Source organism: Mus musculus, chromosome 15 (assembly GCF_000001635.26).
Source record: "Mus musculus strain C57BL/6J chromosome 15, GRCm38.p6 C57BL/6J".
NCBI lineage: Eukaryota > Metazoa > Chordata > Mammalia > Rodentia > Muridae > Mus > Mus musculus.
In genome coordinates, this window is record NC_000081.6 from 64434556 (window position 1) to 64455727 (window position 21172).

The 21172-nt window shown below is 42.2% G+C and overlaps 1 long non-coding RNA gene across 1 annotated transcript in view; it reads left to right on the forward strand.

Annotated features, from left to right (window-relative positions):
* The window catches only part of Gm30563, a 44652-nt gene extending 42323 nt beyond the window's left edge, over positions 1–2329 (forward strand). The window contains exon 5 of the long non-coding RNA XR_003951589.1: positions 1457–2329. This is a non-coding gene — a long non-coding RNA (predicted gene, 30563). The remainder of the gene's footprint in view (positions 1–1456) is intronic.
* The last annotated feature ends 18843 nt before the right edge of the window (positions 2330–21172 follow it).

The following is a 21172-nucleotide window of genomic DNA, read 5'->3' on the forward strand; positions in this document are numbered from 1 at the left end:
ACACACACACACACACACACACACACACACACACAATGTTCAGGCTCCTATTAGCATAGAGCACCTGCACTGGGTTTGGGCTGTGGCTGTAGGATCTCACTCCCAGGCATTGCCTGGAAGAGAGTGCAGACGCTGGCATTTAAGACTCCCAAGAATTCAGTTCCCTTTCCCAGCATTCTGTGGGAGGAGCAGGCTGTCAGCGACACAGAAGGAGGGGGGCGAGGTAGTAGGTGGGGACTGAGCTTCTAATTTGCATAGCTGTGTGGAACTCAGAAAGCCTCCTCCAAAGTTCTTTGCACCATCACCCTGCAAGAAGAGGCCTGTTTTCAGTCAGGGCTTGAAGGTGGCAGGGAAATCAAGCTAGGAATTGAACATGGACTGAGAGACTCTTGCTGGGGAGCAACAAGTGCTTCCTTGGAAAACAGGAGGAGCCAGGAGAAGGGAAGTAGAAAAATGCAGAGGCAAAGGATAAGCAAGACAGAGAGACTGTTTAGATGGTATGCTCCACTGGGCATCAGTGGTCCTAGATAGGCTACACTACAGGGCATCAGGATATGGTGCCTTTTTGTGTTACCAGCATGCTAAGACAGTGCTAGGATGCTAGCATGGCCTTAGACCATGGTCCTCATCAGAGCAGCGTCAAAATTCGTTTTGGACACTAAATATAAATATGACACCCATCTTTATCTCACACTCCATGTCTGATGTAAAAAGAAGACCCTATCAGTTTCTACCTTCAAAATACACCCAGAATTTGACCAGATCATGTCTCCCTGACCCACGCTTGAGTCTGGCTGGTTTCAGCCTCCAAATGTACCTTCTCTGGTATAGTTAGGAGGTTCCTCTCGAGCCTCTGTTTCTATGCTTGCTGTTTACAGTCTGGTTGGTTAGCCAGAGTGATCTGTTTTAAAGCCCATCGAGGTGGCTTGCAGAGTCATTTGCAAAGTTCTATGAGTGGCCCTAGTGACAACTCATTACTTCCCCTTGTATTACTACTCATTACTTGTACTTTGTCTTGCAATTGGTTGAGACTATGACTCCTTTCAACTGCTATTTTCTTCCCTTGTGTCTTTTGATAGTGTTCATGTGGCCTCGAGAATCTGGCCTCGAGAATCTGGGGAGTCAGACTCAGGGTGAGAAGAACTGGGTTTGCAATTTTTGTTTGATGGGGTTTATTTATGTGCTATGTAATAACTCTTGTGTGTCATAACTTTTTGTTAGGCAGTCCAGGATAGGAAATAGGTTTCCAGAAAAATCCATGCTTTCTGTGCTGAGACTAAGATTTGACAGTTACAGGAGAATGTCCTTCAGGGTCCAGTCTCAGAACCATGGTGTATCAGCTTTCTACTGATGCCACAGAAGATGCTAAAACACTGGTGGCATTCCACGCTGAATAAAAAAGGGAAAACGGAGACAGTCAGCTGACTGCCAGAACTTTGCCTTTCTCTCTGTTTAGGTTCTTCTGGACACAAGGAGCCCCAGCTACATGGCCTTGGCATCATTAACCCCATCCTGCCTATCTCACCATGATGGATTGACGGTACGGATTCTCTCAAGACAAAGCAAGCAAAACTTTTGTCTTGTAAATGGTGTCTTGTCAGCTGCTTGGTCACAGGAAGCAAAAAGTAACCAACAAAGGGCTTTTCTCAACTGCCCTGGCTTCCAGTTATAAAACTTAATACATTCCTTCCTTTGAAGCTAGTTTCGGCTCAATGATTTGTCATTTACATGAAGCATAATTCCATTGACATCTTTTTTTAAGCTCTAGTTTCTCAACTCTAAAAATGGAATATGATAACTTATGCAGTTAAAGTAAGATTTGAATGAGATGCCTTGTATAAAGTGTATATATATATGTACATATATGTATATGCATATGAGGGTTCCTGAGATATAGAAATTATCTTTGTGAATGATGGCTACTTAAATTTTTATTTATTTACTTTTTATTTATGTTTATGCCTATTTATATGTGTCCTGTGTGCCTGCAGGGCCTGTGGAAGTGAGAAGAGCCTCAGTTTCTACACTTGCTGTGTACAGTCTGGTTTGTTAGCCAGAGTGACCTCTTTTAAGGCTCATTGAGAGAGGTAGCTTGCAGAGCCATTTGCAAAATTCTGTGGGTGGCCCTGGTGTAAGCTGCCACATGGATGCTGGGAACAAACCTGGGTCCTCTATAAGAGCCATGTCTAGCTTTATGACTAATTCTTAACAGGTTATTATAATCTGAAAGGAACTAGTGGTAATAGATGCATTGTACTATATTTTTAAAATTATAGAACTCTTATAAAATTGAATTCACCAATTTAATAAAGAAAATTCACTACAAGAATCTGTCTGAGTATTTGCCTGGCTCATAGTCTGAGGGAGGAGGGTGCTAGGTAGGGTTGGGGCACAAGAGTGTGTTGGAGTGTGCAAGTACCTGCAGTTCTAGAGTTTCTAGGAAGCAGTGATGTTGAACATGATACTGAAATATACACAGATACTTATGACATGAAAAGTGTGTGGGGCAGAGGGAACTGAATGAATTCAGAGGGAATTGGATGAATTCAGTGGGTACTGGATGAATTCAGAGGGACAGAACATGATGAGGTAGAGGAGGAGACTGTCATACTACCTAGGCCACTGGTTCTGGCAGTAGGACTCATCAGAATATCATCAGTAAATGGATGACATGGTAGAGAAATCCACAGGCAGACAGGAAGTGATCTCTTCAAGAGAACAAAAGCGTTGCTAATCAGTGTGTGTTGTAATTAATGCTTATTGATTGTCTTTGTGCCAGACCATTGTCTCTGTGGGAGCAGGGACCGGCTTTGTCATAAGTACTGCTGAATTTAATTTGTGTGGAACACAGACTGATACCCAAACTGGTACTTGATAAACAGTTGTTGAGTGGTAAATGCAGAGTTTTACAAATGAAGTAGTGTGGTATGAGGGTCCAGCAGTTACTCTCACTGTTGGGCTGAAGAAACCTGGAGTCAGGATCATCCTTACTTGACAGTGGGGGAATCAGTATAAGATGAAAACAGCGATATGCTACTTGATAACTAATTGGAATTTATAGGTGGAGTCAGCTAACCAGGAATTCGAACACAGGGTCCTTCTGAGTGTGTGACTTCCCTGATCGGACTTGATCCCAGAAAGCTCAGTGGGGGTGGCATTGGACTTGAACCAAACTAAGGGTGGATAGGTTAGTCACTGAGTGAGTGAGAGCAGAAGGAGATAGAATGGCAAAATCAGAAGAGTGGTCAAGCATGTCCAGTGACTCTCCTGAGAAAGAGGGAAGAGATTTTATTTCACTTATAAAAACCAAAGACCTTGTCAGTTATGAATAGGAGAGGAACCTGTGGAACCCCATTACCTCCTGGGGAACTATGAGCTCCTGACAGGTCCTGGAGGAGGAGATGCTATGGTCTTTAGCTGAGTAAGTGACTGGTGAGCCCACCATGCTTACCATGCTCAGTAGGTAATTTTATGCCCATGCTACATGGATAGCTCTGGTTATACTCAGTGGTTTACAAAATGAAACAAAAGGACTTGAAAATGGGAAAGGGGCTTGTAGAGAGGAGGCAAGGATTCATGGGGGTGGGAAGGAGATAAGAGAGGCTATGGGAATTGTGGTTGGTAGGTTATTTTAAAAGAGGCAGAAGGTTGGGGGAGAGTGGAGTGGATCTGGGGGATTTTAGGAGAAGAGGGATAAGTATGATCAAAGGTATTGTATGCACACGGGAAGTTCAAAAAAGGAAGTAATAAAACATGTGTGTCAAGATTTATTAAGTCATTTTATATGCATAAGTGTTTTGCCTGCATGTATGTATGCATATCAGGAGCATGCCTGTTATCATAGATGCCAGAAGAGGGTGTCAGATTCTCTAGAGCTAGAATTTCAGATAGGTGTAAACCATCGTAGTATCAGTGCTGGGAACCAACCCTTGGTCCACCACATGAGTTAACAAATATTGTTAATCACCGAGCTATCTCTCCAGCATCCTATTTGTTTTAAAAGAGAGGGTGTGAATTGAGAGGAAAAGAATTACTTACATACATGCAAGAAGTCATCAATGAATAAATTTAATTAAAACAAAACAAATAGTATATCATTCAAAACACCAGAAAGCTGAAGACTGGTCTTTTCCTTCTCAGTCCTCTGAGTTCTGTATGTCAGTGAGCGTTAGTAACACGTGCACTTCACGTCTGTAGGAACCGAAGGTTACTGTTATTTCTATCAGGACTTGATAAAGGCAGACTGTTATGCAGAATTAGAGCTAATTGTTATGGCTTTTTCTCTATTTATGTGCTTTACCTCTAAGTAGCAGTCACATGTTAGGAGCGGGTGTGGCGGCAGTCCCAAAGGCGCCAGGGACTGTAGCTAAGTCGTATGAGTTGCACCTGACTTCCTCATATAAGCCACAAACATCTTGAGAGCTGCGCAGGTGCACCAGGATACCGGTGAATCCAGTTTGATGGAGATATGCCCCTGCTGCCCTGATTAGCTGAAGCTGCGTGCCTGGTGAGGCGGTGTGGCCTGCTGTGCGTGGATGAGAGTATAAAAGGAGTGAGAGGCCCAGGGTTCAGGGGAGATATAAACAAGAAGAATCAGGACTGAATAAACTGCTGTTAGAAGGACTGTTGGTCGTGTCGTTCTTGCTGGTCGAGAGCGGACGCGACAGTCACAAGCAAGGAGGTCCTGCTCAGTCACAAACTCAGCATGACACTTGCTAATGTCAGCAACTGTGCTGCCTGGCATTTGCTGTGATGAGGCTACTGAGTAACACAGTAACACCAGGAAGACTATGGCCTGCTTGGGATGTAGTGGGAGTATGCTATCATGTGTCCTATGACATTCACTTGGTGTTTTAGTTATGATTTTACTGCTGTGAATAGACACCATGACCAAGGCAACTCTTATAAAGGACAACACTTATTTGGGGTTGGCTTACAGGTTCAGAGATTCTATTATCATCAAGGTGGGAGCATGGCAGCATCTAGGCAGGCATGGTGCAGGCAGAGCTGAGAGTTTTATAACTTCATCTGAAGGCTGCTAGTGGAAGACTGACTTCCAGGCAACTAGGATGAGGGTCTTACAGCCCACATCCACAGTGACACACCTACTCTAACAGAGCCACACCTTCTAATAGTTCCACTCTCTGGGCCGAGCATATACAAACCATCACACATGGAGAACTGGTCATAGAGGTGGCTTAGTCTTTGGTAGTCATAATTAATGCCACTTAGAATAAGAGCATTTATACCCGCAAGTAGATGGAACAAGAGAGAAGCCTTTCTGCAATACATTAGGAAAGACGTCAAAATATACAAAACCAAGAAACAATATTAACAGCTGTACAAGGAAAATGCCACTCACAAAGCAAACACATCAGAATCACATTGGACCTCTCAACAAAACCCCTAAGCATCAGAAAAACATGAAACAATGTATTTCAAGCTCTGAAAACAAATACTTTCTAACCACGATTGCTGTACATTACAAATTACCTTTTTTAAATGAGTGAAGACTGGCAAATGGCTCAGTGGGTAAAGAAAGGTGCTTGACGACAAATCCAAAGACCTGAGTTTGAGTTTCAAGATGCACATTGTAGATGGAAAGAATCTATCTCCTCAAGTTGTGCTTTGACCTCCACACGATGCTGTGGCACGCCTATGCCCATACATATATATGTGTACACACATACACACAACATATTAATAAATAAATATAAAAGAAAGGCATTTTAGACAAAGCAAAAAACTAAAACAGTTTATGACGACTAAGCCATCAATATAGAAGATACTTAAAGGAGTCTTATCCCCAGAGGAAGAGAGACAGTCTCAACTATGGAAGCACAAGAAGGAAGAAATTTCATGAGAATGACAGATGAACAAAAATTAACTATTTGAGAATCTGCCACGCCCAACTCAGTAAATAGAAAACCTCTAATACAATAGAGAAAGGGGAGAGCAAGCACCAACCCATTTATTCAGAAAAATAATCAGCAAAATCACAGGAATTAGCAAACGCCTCTCAATAAAAACACTAGCTGCAAATAATCTTATTTCTCTAATTAAAAAAAAAAAAAAAAAACAAACACCAGGCAGTGGTGGTGCACGCCTTTAATCCCAGCACTTGGGAGGCAGAGGCAGGTGGACTTCTGAGTTCGAGGCCAGCCTGGTCTACAAAGTGAGTTCCAGGACAGCCAGGGCTATACAGAGAAACCCTGTCTCGAAACCACCTCCCCCCCCCAAAAAAAAAAAAAAAAAAAAAAAAAAAAAAAAAAAAAAGAATTAGATCCTTTGATTAGACTCAACTATCTGTTGTACAGAAGAAATACACTTTATGGACAAAGGCACAGAGATTCAGAATTCAAGGGTAGAAGTCAGTGTCCTGAGGAAATGGAAATTATAAACACGGCAGTGTGGGTGTTCTTTGTCTATTAAAGTAGGCTGTGGAGCAGGGAAGCTAGATATGAATAACAAGAGAAACCACTAAAACTATGAAAATACATTGCAGTTTAACAACATTCTCTCAAATGAAGAAATCAGGTAGGGATTAAAAAATACTTCCTGGAATCAAATGAAAAGGTTCTGAAGTCAGAACCTTTGAAAACGAATGAAGAGCGCGCTAAGAGAGAATCATCGCTATCAGGGTCTATGCTAAAACATTGGGAAGGGGCTGCACTGATAGGTGGCTTGGTGGGTGACAGTGCTTACTGCTGTTGCATATCACCTGGGTTTTGATTCCAGAACCCATAGCAGCCTGTAACTCTAACATTCAGTGCCTTTTAGCCTTTATAGGTACCTAAATATACGTGGCACACATAAACTCATGTGCGTGCACACACACACACACACACACACACACACACACACACATTAAGCATTACAAAATATAACTGAAATTAATAATTTAATGATAAGCAGTAAGGTCTTAGAAAAATAAAGACAAGTCAAAAGTGAAAGCAGTAGATAAGAAGGAATAATAAAGACTGGGAAGCCACGAGTAGCATGAAGACTAAAAGCAACTAAGTGCTTGGTTCTTTGAACAAATAAGAAACAAGAAACTCTTAGTCAAGCTAAAGAGAGAGCAAGAAAACCCAACTTAATAAAATTAGAGATGAAAAAGGAGACATATAATAGAAACTAATGACTATCAAAGGACCACTCTATTAGTTAAGGTTTATATTGCTGCGAAGAAACACCATGACTAAAAAGAAAATTGGAGGGGGAAGAGTATATTTGGCTTATACTTCCACATTGCTGTTCATCCCTGAAAGAAGTCAGGTCAGGAGTTTAAACAGGACAGGAACTCAAACTAGGATAGCATCCTGGAGGCAGGAGCTGATGCAGAGGCTGTGGACGAGTGCTGTTTACTGGCGTCCCCTGGCTTGCTCAGCTTGCTTTCTTATAGAACCCAGAACAACCAGCCCAGAGATGGCACCACCCATAATGGCCTGGGTTCTCCCTCATTGATCACTAATTGAGAAAATATCCTACAGCTGAATCTCATGAGGCATTTCCTCAACTGAGGCTCCTTCCTCTCTGATGATTCTAGATTGTGTCCACTTGACACAAACTAAGCCAGTAAAATCACTAAGAGATACTTTGGGGACTTACATTCCCAAAGGCTGGGAAACCCAGGGGATAGAATACATTTCTAGCTTTATGTGGCCTACCAAGATTACGTTAAGATGATATGAAGAGCCCAAACAATTTTCTAGTGAGCAATGTAAACCGGTGTCTTACATTTTTACTCCTGTGACGAGTCACCATGTCAAAGGCAACTCATAGAAGAAAGAATTGTTTATTCTGGGAATGCAGCTTCACATGATCAGTCCATGAGGGTCATGGTGGGGAGCTTGGCAGGTAGGCATGGTGCTGAAGCAGTAGCTGAGAACTCGCATCTTGCTTCACAAGCAAGAGTCAGAAAGAGAGGAAGGAAGAAGGAGAAGGAGAGAGAGAAAAAGGGAGGGAGGGAGGGAGGGAGAGAGAGGGGGGGGGTTGCTGATCGGGAATGACACGGGATGTTGAAATCTCAAAGCCCACCTCTAGTGATGTACCTCCTCCAATAAGGCACACCTCCCAATCCTGCTCAGTTCAGCCATTGGGAACCAAGCATCCAGATATATGAGCCTGATCTGTGTGGGTGAACACACACTCTCATTCAAATCTAGCACATGGAGCTAGCACATGGAGTAATAGAGTCTCCAAGAAAGAATTGCTTAGTGTCAGATAGATTCACTGCCTAAATTTCAAACCTTTAAAGAATACCTAACTTCCTCCAACGATTCCATAAAATAGAAAAGGAAAGGACCCTATCAAATTTATTCTAGGAAGCCAGTATTACCCCGATACCAAAACCGGATAAGGACAAGAGAAAACTAGAGACTTATTTCTCTGATAATCATAGTACATCAACAAAAAAAAATCTTAATGTAATACTTGCAAAATGAATCCATCACCACATTAAAGAGATCATGCATCATGGTTTCATTCCAGGGATGCAAGGATGTCTCAAGACACTCAGATCAGAAAATATAATGTAGCAAGTTATTGAACTCTGGGACAAAAATCACATAACCATCTCAACAAAAGCAGGAAAGTCCCAATAACTGAAAATGGGATTATGTGAAGCTAAATGTCTTCTGTTCAGTAAAGGTAACTGTCAACAGAGTGAAGAGACAGTCCACACAGTGGGAGAAAAATCTGTGCTGTCTAGCCATAGGACAGAAATTTGTATAATGCATGTCATGGTTTGAATATGCTTGGCCCAGGGAGTGGCACTATTTGGAGGTGTGCCCTTGTTGGAATAGGTGTGTTACTGTGGGTGTGGGCTTTAAGACCCTCATCCTAGCTGACTGGAAGTCAGTATTCTCTTAGCAGCCTTCTGATGAAGTTGTAAAACTCTCATCTCCTCCTGCACCATGCCTGCCTGGATGCTGCCATGCTCCCACCTTAATGATAATGGACTGAACCTCTGAACCTATAAACCAGCCCCAATTAAATGTTGTCCTTATAAGAGTTACCTTGGTCATGGTGTCTGTTCACAGCAATAAAAACCCAACTAAGACAATGCAAATATATAAAAAATTACGAAAATTAAATTGCCAGCACGTAAATCATCCAACCAATAAATGTGCCAATGAACTATATATATAGTTCATTGAAGAAATGAAGAAATGAAAATGGATAAGAAATACTTAAAGAAGTATTCTCTATCTTTAGCCATTAGGAGATAGAAGATAAAATTGCTTTGAGATTTTATCTCACCTTAGTCTGAATGGTTCTCATGAAGAAAATATAACTACAACAAATGTTGGCAAGGATGTCAGGGGAGGGGAATCCCTATTCAGTGCTGGTGGGAGTGTAACCGGTACAGCCACCATGGAAATCATTGTTGAGGTTCCTACAGATACATGAAAATACAGCCATCATATGACCCCATACCACTTCCAGTTGTGTACTCCAAAAATTCTAAGCCAATATTCCACTGATATAGTTGATCATCCTTTCCTTCTGACATATTTATAGCATCCAGGAAATAGGACCAGAACAGACATTCATCAACAGAAGAGCAGGTAAATAAAAAATGGCTGTAGATACACAGTGGGGTTTTATTCAGCCATACATTAGAATCCCATTGTGTCATTTGTAGGAAAAATGGATGGAAATGGAGATCATCACAGAGTGAAACAAGCCAGACTCTGAAAGATGAGGTACCATTCTATCTCATATGCAAGATGTAGATGTAAATGTGTGTGTTATACACACACACACACACACACACACACACACACACACAGAGTCTATTTAGGGTAGAAGGAGAGCAACAGGAGGACAAAGGAAAGTATTAGGAAATGGATATTAGCAAATTGCAATGGCATTTTTGTTTGAAAATGTCATAATGAAACTTATTATTTTCTACTTCAACTAAAAATGTACCAAAAAACCATAAAAATTGACAAATATTACAATCTTACTAAAATTCATAGAATTGCATCTTAAGGTAGTAGAATTTTATAGTATATGCCTTATAACTGCAATAAGGAGGTTGATGCTCATAAGCTGTGTGACAATGTCTCTCTGTGACTTAGTTTCCTCATGTATAATAAGATAGACAGTTTCCCTCAGGCACTAGAGGTGTTCTAAGAATCTGGATGGGACAATATCATGAGCCTTGCATCTGGTATGTCTTTGATTGTTGAGATCAGGGTATGCCCTACACTATTACTTATTATTGTATGAAACAGTGATTGTTTTCCATTTTATAAACAGGTTTATAGTACATTTTGAGGAGGAGGACTGTTTGCCTGGGTGGCTTGGTGAATGGCACACAACACCACTCAGACTGACAAATAACCCATTAGTAGAATGGTATTTGCGTTTCCTTGCCTCCTGGGATACTTCCATAGAACATAGACCCCCCTTACCCCCACACCTCACCACACCTCCATAGAACATATCACCCCTCTCTTTATCTTTTTATAAACACATCACCAAGGATGGCTTAGAACTTCTAACCCTGTTGCCCCTATGTCCAAATAATGAGGCAATGGGTATGAGCCTGTGGGACTGTGTTACAGGCGCTGGAGATGCAACCCAGGGCTCTGTGCCTGTGAGACAAGTACTCCACCGACCTAGTAGCTACAACCTCAGCTAGTAGATGCTATTCGAAGTGCAAAATCCAGCAGCTCTTTTCCCTTTCCCCTCAACTCAAGCCCATTCTTCTGGCTGGGGGTAGATACAAGCAACCCATCAGGCACTTGGGGGGGGTGTATGTGTTTTCCTTGAATTTCAAAGGAGGAAAGAAAAAAGAAATCGAAATTAAATCCAGCAATTAAGTTCTAATTGCACAATTACTTCATTTTCTGGCTTGGTGCCAAGGTTGGGAGACTGGCTCCCACAAATGGCTTTTTTTTTTCTTTTTAACAAACCAGAGGAAAGGTTGGAAGGGAGCGAGGGATCAGATCATTTATGGGGACCAAGAAACAAAGGTACTTTTTAAGATTAAACTCTCTTGCCCAGGACTTGATGTTGGTGTTCTGACTGCAGGATGGTGGGTGAGCCTAGAACTCAGGGTCTTTTCAGAGCTAAAATTAATCATTATGCTGAGCTATATTTTTTCTGGCCTGTCTTCCATTGAGACTTTCTCTCTGCAAGAAAGTGATGGACACCCTTCATTTATACTTGGGTGGGAGAACATCTCTGCAGGTGGGTCATCTTAGGGTCTTACAGTTGCTGCTTGGAGAAGGGAACAAAGCAGCTTAGACTATCCCAGAACCTTTCTGAGGACAGGGAGGGGGCAGGAAGTGGATGCTACAGGTATTGAGTAGATCCTTGACTGTGTGGTCAGGAGGCATGGGAGGAGAGAAGCTGCTGCAACTACTGGGTGGATTTTGTGGGCAAGGGTCATGAGCTGCTTCTTTGCCTGTTATTCATCCATTTGTTCATTCATTTATTCTCCCACTTATTTATTCATCTTCTTACACATTTCCCCATTAGCTAATTCTTAGAGGGTCACTGATCAGCACAAGGCTTTCTGCTTGGCTTTATGGGGAAAAAAGATTTAAGATGGATCTTGGACTCAGGAATATGTGGCATTTGTAAGATGTTTAGTGTTTAGACTTATCATCAACTGTGTGACAAGTCCTGCAACAGGTTATTGTTAAACCCATAGTGTCCCTCTGAGGGAACCATTTTCAAGAAGAAACCGATAGTGGGGAAGGGTTGAAGGTATTCATTCTATTTCCGATCACGTGGCAAGTCATCCTGGGAGTTCTAGGAAGTTTAGATTCTGGAGCTCATGACCTTTCATGACCTTTATGTAAGAAATAATGTGTTCCAGGGAAACATAGCCATACCAGGAGGCATAGGAAACACAAATACCAACATGGCTGGACCCAGTCTTTCCTCTCAACCAAAATAAAAAAAATGCACTAAATGAAGAGGACACTTGCTGACGTCAGCAACTGGGGATGATGACAGGCTTGGTCCCTCCAGCATGAGCCCTGCCACCATCTTCTGTTGAGCAGCTGGCACAGTCGTGGGGTGCCCTGACTCACAGCAGCTGAGCCCTGCCACGTCACGGAGTGTGCCCAAATCGTTCACACTCCAGTGATCTGCCAGAGACAAAGCCTCGCTTGAGAGGGAAATGCCACATTCTACTTTGCAGCCAGCTCCAGAGTTCCAGCTATATTTTAAAAGGAAAATATAATCAAAGATCAAAATCAAATGTGGGCACAAGAAACCACCTGCACTCTTCTCCCGACCCCTCCAGGTCAGAGCCTTGGCTGAGAAGCAGAGGGAATGTGAGGACTCCCTGGCTTTTTCAGCACCATCTGGTGCTGTGGCTTTTCCAGCTGCGGCTTATGTCCAGCTCCATGAACTGTGTCTCCACTGGCTCTGGTCATCTCTAATGCTGTTTCTCTGCAAGCGATTCTTCCAACTCCTGTTCAAGAACACCCCAACACCACCCAACATATGCTTGTCTAACTCATATCCCCTTTCCTATGACCTACTCAAAGGCTCCAGGGGTTAAGACAACGGGCTGAGCCAGACCTTTGATTGCCTAGCTCTGCTGCTCTATGTGAACATTGACAAATAACCTCAGCTTTCTGCTTTTCAGTATCTAGATCTGTGCATTTGACACCACATTGTGCTGGTTAGTTTTTTGTTTTGCTTTGTTTTCCCAAATTGACCAAGTTAAGGAACTTGAGTTGCTTCCATAACATTGGCCATTATATAGGCAAATCTGCAGTGCATTTTTTTTCTTTTAGACTAATGATTGATGCGGGAGGACACAGCCCCCAGTGAGAGGTGCTACCCATGGACAGGTCGTCATGGATTGCATAAAAAAGGAAGCTAAGAAAGCCATGATAAGCAAGCTAGTAAGCAGTGCATTTCCATGGCTTGTTTCAGTTCCTGCCTTGTAGCTTCCTGACTTGAGTTTCTGCTCTGACTTCCTTTCTTGGTCGACTATAAGTTTGAAATAAACCTTTTTCTCTGAAGTTGCTTTTTGCCATGGTATTCATCACAGCTATAGAAAGCATACTAACACACGGATCAGGACCTATCCTGAAGACAGATCTTCTTGGGCAGATGATCCAGAGTGCCCTTAGAGTGCTAGACATCATGGCTTATACTGAGGATATGGTGACAAGACAGGGGCTTTGGGGAAGCCTTCTTGATGGCTTTGACAGAGCTAGGCTCTGTGCCTTGTACCAGTAAGGGTAAAGTGGCTCTTTTGTTTTGATTTGCTTTGAGACAGGGTCACACTATATAGCGGAGGCTGGGCTTGAACTTGTAATTATTTATCTTCAGCCTCCTTAGTCCCTTAAGTACAGGCATTTATCATTGTGTCTGGCTAGTACATTGGTTCTTAAGACTATGTTCTGCAGGGCTCTGAGCAACTGTGTTGCCAGGAGTGACTGAAGCTGCAACTCGGCAGCTGTGAGCTCTTTGGCTATAGAGGTGGCTCGCAAAGTAAGGTTCAAAGTGATGGACGGAGGAAAGAAATCATCACAAGACCCTTGTTGAATTTGCCCATGGAGCTCATTTTGGTGACTTTATTTCTGTCTCTTTCTTGTACAGGATCCCAGAAATGTGATACTGGATCAAGTCTTCAAAGAACAGGATGGGGAGGGGAGTAGTAAGGGGTTGGTAGAACAGAAAGTAAGGGGGGAAAAAGAGAAGGTGACAGAGAAAGAGAGAAGAGATAGAAGTCTTTTCTACACCAAATAAAGCATAATGCAAAGTCACCTGGTCCCTACAGCCCTGGGAGGATGGCAACAGCTTTCTTTTCTATTCTGGCTGTTAACATCCCACCTCTCCCTGCTGCAGCCTTTCCTTGTCCTTCCTGGCTGTGTGTAGATTTTCTCAGTGGGTTCCTGGCTCCTCTTCCAACATGTAGGCCATAGATCCTTTCTAAGATGAGAGTCTAATAGCACAATGACTCTGCTCTCCTCTGTGTTTCTTCATGCCCCTTTGAATAAGGTCTGTGCTCCTTGGAACTACATTGAAGATGCTCCCCATTACTGCTATGCCTCATCCGTTCTGTTCAATCGCTCTGCCCTATGCCTCTCACTCCTGGTACTTGGATATTCTATCACCCTCTGAATGCATCACCTGGCTCTTCCGTTCTTGGCAGACACCTCAGTTTTCAAGACTATCCAGGCGCCACAGTCTTCTCAAAGCTTTCCCAGACACCCACATGCCTGGCCCTTGCATAATTATCCACTGGAACCAGTACAAAGCCCTTGCATGTTGCCAACAACACTTGAATGGACTTTGTAACAACAAGCAGCCAAGCCTTGCTGGGTGCCAGCACCAGGCTAAGAATTTTACATCATAGTTTATTTGAAGTCTCTGAGCCATCTCTGAGAGAGGTGCTGTTACTATCATTTACATTTTGAGAGAGGGTGACTAAAGGTCAGTGAACACGAGAGTGAACTTGCTCAGGATCATACAGCCGGTCGACTCACAGTGCACACTGGAACCCATGTCTGTCTCACTGGGTAACTTTTGCCTCTTTAGGAAGTTACCATTGATTAGATGGAGCTGGGGTGTCAAGGTTTGGCCATTGGCTTGAAATGGTGCCCAGCCTTTTATTTGGCTCAGCAACTGGCCTTGACCAGTTGCTGGTCAAGGTATCTAGGGGAGTGACCTATGGGTGGTGTGATGTTCTCAATCCACCAACTTGGCCAGGTCTGGGTAGAAGGTGAGTGTAGGTGGTTTTTTGTTTGTTTGTTTGTTTGTTTTTGTTTTTTTGTTCTTGTTTTTTGTTTTTTGTTTTTGTTTTTGTTTTTGTTTTTTGGCAAGGGAGATACTTGGACTTCAAGGCAGTGAGCAGTTACGATAACAATAACAAGCAGTCTCTAAGAACTCCTCATTGCCCAATCAGCAGTAACAAACAAAGCAGAGGATCTCAACATGGCTTTTGTCCATCCGGTTGATTGATTTCCCAGTGATGAGCTCCTGGAGATGGAAACACCTTAGGGTTGAGGAATCCCTTGTCTCTCCTCCTATGCAATAAAACAAAACCCCTCGACTCGAGCCCCGGGCTACCTTGCCAGCAGAGTCTTGCCCAACACCCGCAAGGGCCCACACGGGACTCCCCACGGGATCCTAAGACCTCTGGTGAGTGGAACACAGCGCCTGCCCCAATCCAATCGCGCGGAACCTGAGACTGCGGTACATAGGGAAGCAGGCTACCCGGGCTTGATCTGGGGCACAAACCCCTTCCACTCCACTCGAGCCCCAGGCTACCTTGCCAGCGGAGTCGCCTGACACCCGCAAGGGCCCACACAGGATTCCACACGAGATCCTAAGACCTCTAGTGAGTGGAACACAACTTCTGCCAGGAGTCTGGTTCGAACACCAGATATCTGGGTACCTGCCCTGCAAGAAGAGAGCTTGCCTGCAGAGAATACTCTGCCCACTGAAACTAAGGAGAGTGCTACCCTCCAGGTCTGCTTATAGAGGCTAACAGAGTCACCTGAAGAACAAGCTCTTAACAGTGACAACTAAAACAGCTAGCTTCAGAGATTACCAGATGGCGAAAGGCAAACGTAAGAATCCTACTAACAGAAATCAAGACCACTCACCATCATCAGAACGCAGCACTCCCACCCCACCTAGTCCTGGGCACCCCAACACAACCGAAAATCTAGACCCAGATTTAAAAACATTTCTCATGATGATGATAGAGGACATCAAGAAGGACTTTCATAAGTCACTTAAAGAATTACAGGAGAGCACTGCTAAAGAGTTACAGGCCCTTAAAGAAAAGCAGGAAAACACAGCCAAACAGGTAGAAATCATTAAAGAAAAACAGGAAAACACATCCAAACAGGTGATGGAAATGAACAAAACCATACTAGAACTAAAAGGGGAAGTAGACACAATAAAGAAAACCCAAAGCGAGGCAATGCTGGAGATAGAAACCCTAGGAAAGAGATCTGGAACCATAGATGCGAGCATCAGCAACAGAATACAAGAAATGGAAGAGAGAATCTCAGGTGCAGAAGATTCCATAGAGAACATCGACACAACAGTCAAAGAAAATACAAAATGCAAAAGGACCCTAATTCAAAACATCCAGGAAATCCAGGACACAATGAGAAGACCAAACCTACGGATAATAGGAATTGATGAGAATGAAGATTTTCAACTTAAAGGGCCAACTAATATCTTCAACAAAATAATAGAAGAAAACTTCCCAAACATAAAAAAAGAGATGCCCATGATCATACAAGAAGGCTACAGAACTCCAAATAGACTGGACCAGAAAAGAAATTCCTCCCGACACATAATAATCAGAACAACAAATGCACTAAATAAAGATAGAATATTAAAAGCAGTAAGGGAGAAAGGTCAAGTAACATATAAAGGAAGGCCTATCAGAATTACACCAGACTTTTCACCAGAGACTATGAAAGCCAGAAGAGCCTGGACAGATGTTATACAGACACTAAGAGAACACAAATGCCAGCCCAGGCTACTATACCCGGCCAAACTCTCAATTACCATAGATGGAGAAACCAAAGTATTCCATGACAAAAACAAATTCACACAATATCTTTCCACAAATCCAGCCCTTCAAAGGATAATAACAGAAAAGAAGCAATACAAGGACGGAAATCACGCCCTAGAACAACCAAGAAAGTAATCATTCAACAAACCAAAAAGAAGATAGCCACAAGAACAGAATGCCAACTCTAACAACAAAAATAAAAGGAAGCAACAATTACTTTTCCTTAATATCTCTTAATATCAATGGACTCAATTCCCCAATAAAAAGACATAGACTAACAGACTGGCTACACAAACAGGACCCAACATTCTGCTGCTTACAGGAAACCCATCTCAGGGAAAAAGACAGACACTACCTCAGAGTGAAAGGCTGGAAAACAATTTTCCAAGCAAATGGACTGAAGAAACAAGCTGGAGTAGCCATTTTAATATCGGATAAAATCGACTTCCAACCCAAAGTTATCAAAAAAGACAAGGAGGGACACTTCATACTCATCAAAGGTAAAATCCTCCAAGAGGAACTCTCAATTCTGAATATCTACGCACCAAATGCAAGGGCAGCCACATTCATTAGAGACACTTTAGTAAAGCTCAAAGCATACATTGCACCTCACACAATAATAGTGGGAGACTTCAACACACCACTTTCTTCAAAGGACAGATCGTGGAAACAGAAACTAAACAGGGACACAGTGAAACTAACAGAAGTGATGAAACAAATGGGCCTGACAGATATCTACAGAACATTTTATCCTAAAACAAAAGGATATACCTTCTTCTCAGCACCTCACGGGACCTTCTCCAAAATTGACCATATAATTGGTCACAAAACAGGCCTCAATAGATACAAAAATATTGAAATTGTCCCATGTATCCAATCAGACCACCATGGCCTAAGACTGATCTTCAATAACAACATAAATAATGGAAAGCCAACATTCACGTGGAAACTGAATAACACTCTTCTCAATGATACCTTGGTCAAGGAAGGAATAAAGAAAGAAATTAAAGACTTTTTAGAGTTTAATGAAAATGAAGCCACAACGTACCCAAACCTATGGGACACAATGAAAGCATTTCTAAGAGGGAAACTCATAGCTCTGAGTGCCTCCAAGAAGAAACGGGAGACAGCACATACTAGCAGCTTGACAACACATCTAAAAGCCCTAGAAAAAAAGGAAGCAAATTCACCCAAGAGGAGTAGACGGCAGGAAATAATCAAACTCAGGGGTGAAATCAACCAAGTGGAAACAAAAAGAACTATTCAAAGAATTAACCAAACGAGGAGTTGGTTCTTTGAGAAAATCAACAAGATAGATAAACCTTTAGCTAGAGTCACTAAAGGGCACAGGGACAAAATCCTAATTAACAAAATCAGAAATGAAAAGGGAGACATAACAACAGATCCTGAAGAAATCCAAAACACCATCAGATCCTTCTACAAAAGGCTATACTCAACAAAACTGGAAAACCTGGACGAAATGGACAAATTTCTGGACAGATACCAGGTACCAAAGTTGAATCAGGATCAAGTTGATCATCTAAACAGTCCCATATCACCTAAAGAAATAGAAGCAGTTATTAATAGTCTCCCAACCAAAAAAAGCCCAGGACCAGATGGGTTTAGTGCAGAGTTCTATCAGACCTTCAAAGAAGATCTAATTCCAGTTCTGCACAAACTATTTCACAAAATAGAAGTAGAAGGTACTCTACCCAACTCATTTTATGAAGCCACTATTACTCTGATACCTAAACCAGAGAAAGACCCAACAAAGATAGAGAACTTCAGACCAATTTCTCTTATGAATATCGATGCAAAAATCCTCAATAAAATTCTCGCTAACCGAATCCAAGAACACATTAAACCAATCATCCATCCTGACCAAGTAGGTTTTATTCCAGGGATGCAGGGATGGTTTAATATACGAAAATCCATCAATGTAATCCATTATATAAACAAACTCAAAGACAAAACCACATGATCATCTCATTAGATGCAGAAAAAGCATTTGACAAGATCCAACACCCATTCATGATAAAAGTTTTGGAAAGATCAGGAATTCAAGGCCCATACCTAAACATGATAAAAGCAATCTACAGCAAACCAGTAGCCAACATCAAAGTAAATGGAGAGAAGCTGGAAGCAATCCCACTAAAATCAGGGACTAGACAAGGCTGCCCACTTTCTCCCTACCTTTTCAACATAGTACTTGAAGTATTAGCCAGAGCAATTCGACAACAAAAGGAGATCAAGGGGATACAAATTGGAAAAGAGGAAGTCAAAATATCACTTTTTGCAGATGATATGATAGTATATATAAGTGACCCTAAAAATTCTACCAGAGAACTCCTAAACCTGATAAACAGCTTCGGTGAAGTAGCTGGATATAAAATAAACTCAAACAAGTCAATGGCCTTTCTCTATACAAAGAATAAACAGGCTGAGAAAGAAATTAGGGAAACAACACCCTTCTCAATAGTCACAAATAATATAAAATATCTTGGCGTGACTCTAACTAAGGAAGTGAAAGATCTGTATGATAAAAACTTCAAATCTCTGAAGAAAGAAATTAAGGAAGATCTCAGAAGATGGAAAGATCTCCCATGCTCATGGATTGGCAGGATCAACATTGTAAAAATGGCTATCTTGCCAAAAGCAATCTACAGATTCAATGCAATCCCCATCAAAATTCCAACTCAATTCTTCAACAAATTGGAAGGAGCAATTTGCAAATTTGTCTGGAATAAAAAAAAACCTAGGATAGCAAAAAGTCTTCTCAAGGATAAAAGAACTTCTGTCGGAATCACCATGCCTGACCTAAAGCTTTACTACAGAGCAATTGTGATAAAAACTGCATGGTACTGGTATAGAGACAGACCAGTAGACCAATGGAATAGAATTGAAGACCCAGAAATGAACCCACACACCTATGGTCACTTGATCTTCGACAAGGGAGCTAAAACCATCCAGTGGAAGAAAGACAGCATTTTCAACAATTGGTGCTGGCACAACTGGTTGTTATCATGTAGAAGAATACAAATCAATCCATACTTATCTCCTTGTACTAAGGTCAAATCTAAGTGGATCAAGGAACTTCACATAAAACTAGAGACACTGAAACTTATAGAGGAGAAAGTGGGGAAAAGCCTTGAAGATATGGGCACAGGGGAAAAATTCCTGAACAGAACAGCAATGGCTTGTGCTGTAAGATCGAGAATTGACAAATGGGACCTAATGAAACTCCAAAGTTTCTGCAAGGCAAAAGACACCGTCAATAAGACAAAAAGACCACCAACAGATTGGGAAAGGATCTTTACCTATCCTAAATCAGATAGGGGACTAATATCCAACATATATAAAGAACTCAAGAAGGTGGACTTCAGAAAATCGAATAACCCCATTAAAAAATGGGGCTTAGAACTGAACAAAGAATTCTCACCTGAGGAATACTGAATGGCAGAGAAGCACCTGAAAAAATGTTCAACATCCTTAATCATCAGGGAAATGCAAATCAAAACAACCCTGAGATTCCACCTCACACCAGTCAGAATGGCTAAGATCAAAAATTCAGGTGACAGCAGATGCTGGCGTGGATGTGGAGAAAGAGGAACACTCCTCCATTGTTGGTGGGAGTGCAGGCTTGTACAACCACTCTGGAAATCAGTCTGGCGGTTCCTCAGAAAATTGGACATAGTACTACCGGAGGATCCAGCAATACCTCTCCTGGGCATATATCCAGAAGATGCCCCAACTGGTAAGAAGGACACATGCTCCACTATGTTCATAGCAGCCTTATTTATAATAGCCAGAAGCTGGAAAGAACCTAGATGCCCCTCAACAGAGGAATGGATACAGAAAATGTGGTACATCTACACAATGGAGTACTACTCAGCTATTAAAAAGAATGAATTTATGAAATTCCTAGCCAAATGGATGGACCTGGAGGGCATCATCCTGAGTGAGGTAACACATTCACAAAGAAACTCACACAATATGTACTCACTGATAAGTGGATATTAGCCCCAAACCTAGGATACCCAAGATATAAGATATAATTTGCTAAACACATGAAACTCAAGAAGAATGAAGACTGAAGTGTGGACACTATGCCCCTCCTTAGATTTGGGAACAAAACACCCATGGAAGGAGTTACAGAGACAAAGTTTGGAGCTGAGATGAAAGGATGGACCATGTAGAGACTGCCATATCCAGGGATCCACCCCATAATCAGCATCCAAACGCTGACACCATTGCATACACTAGCAAGATTTTATTGAAAGGACCCAGATGTAGCTGTCTCTTGTGAGACTATGCCGGGGCCTAGCAAACACAGAAGTGGATGCTCACAGTCAGCTAATGGATGGATCATAGGGCTCCCAATGGAGGAGCTAGAGAAAGTAGCCAAGGAGCTAAAGGGATCTGCAACCCTATAGGTGGAACAACATTATGAACTAACCAGTACCCCGGAGCTCTTGACTCTAGCTGCATATATATCAAAAGATGGCCTAGTCGGCCATCACTGGAAAGAGAGGCCCATTGGACACGCAAACTTTATATGCCCCAGTACAGGGGAACACCAGGGCCAAAAAGGGGGAGTGGGTGGGCAGGGGAGTGGGGGTGGGTGGATATGGGGGACTTTTGGTATAGCAT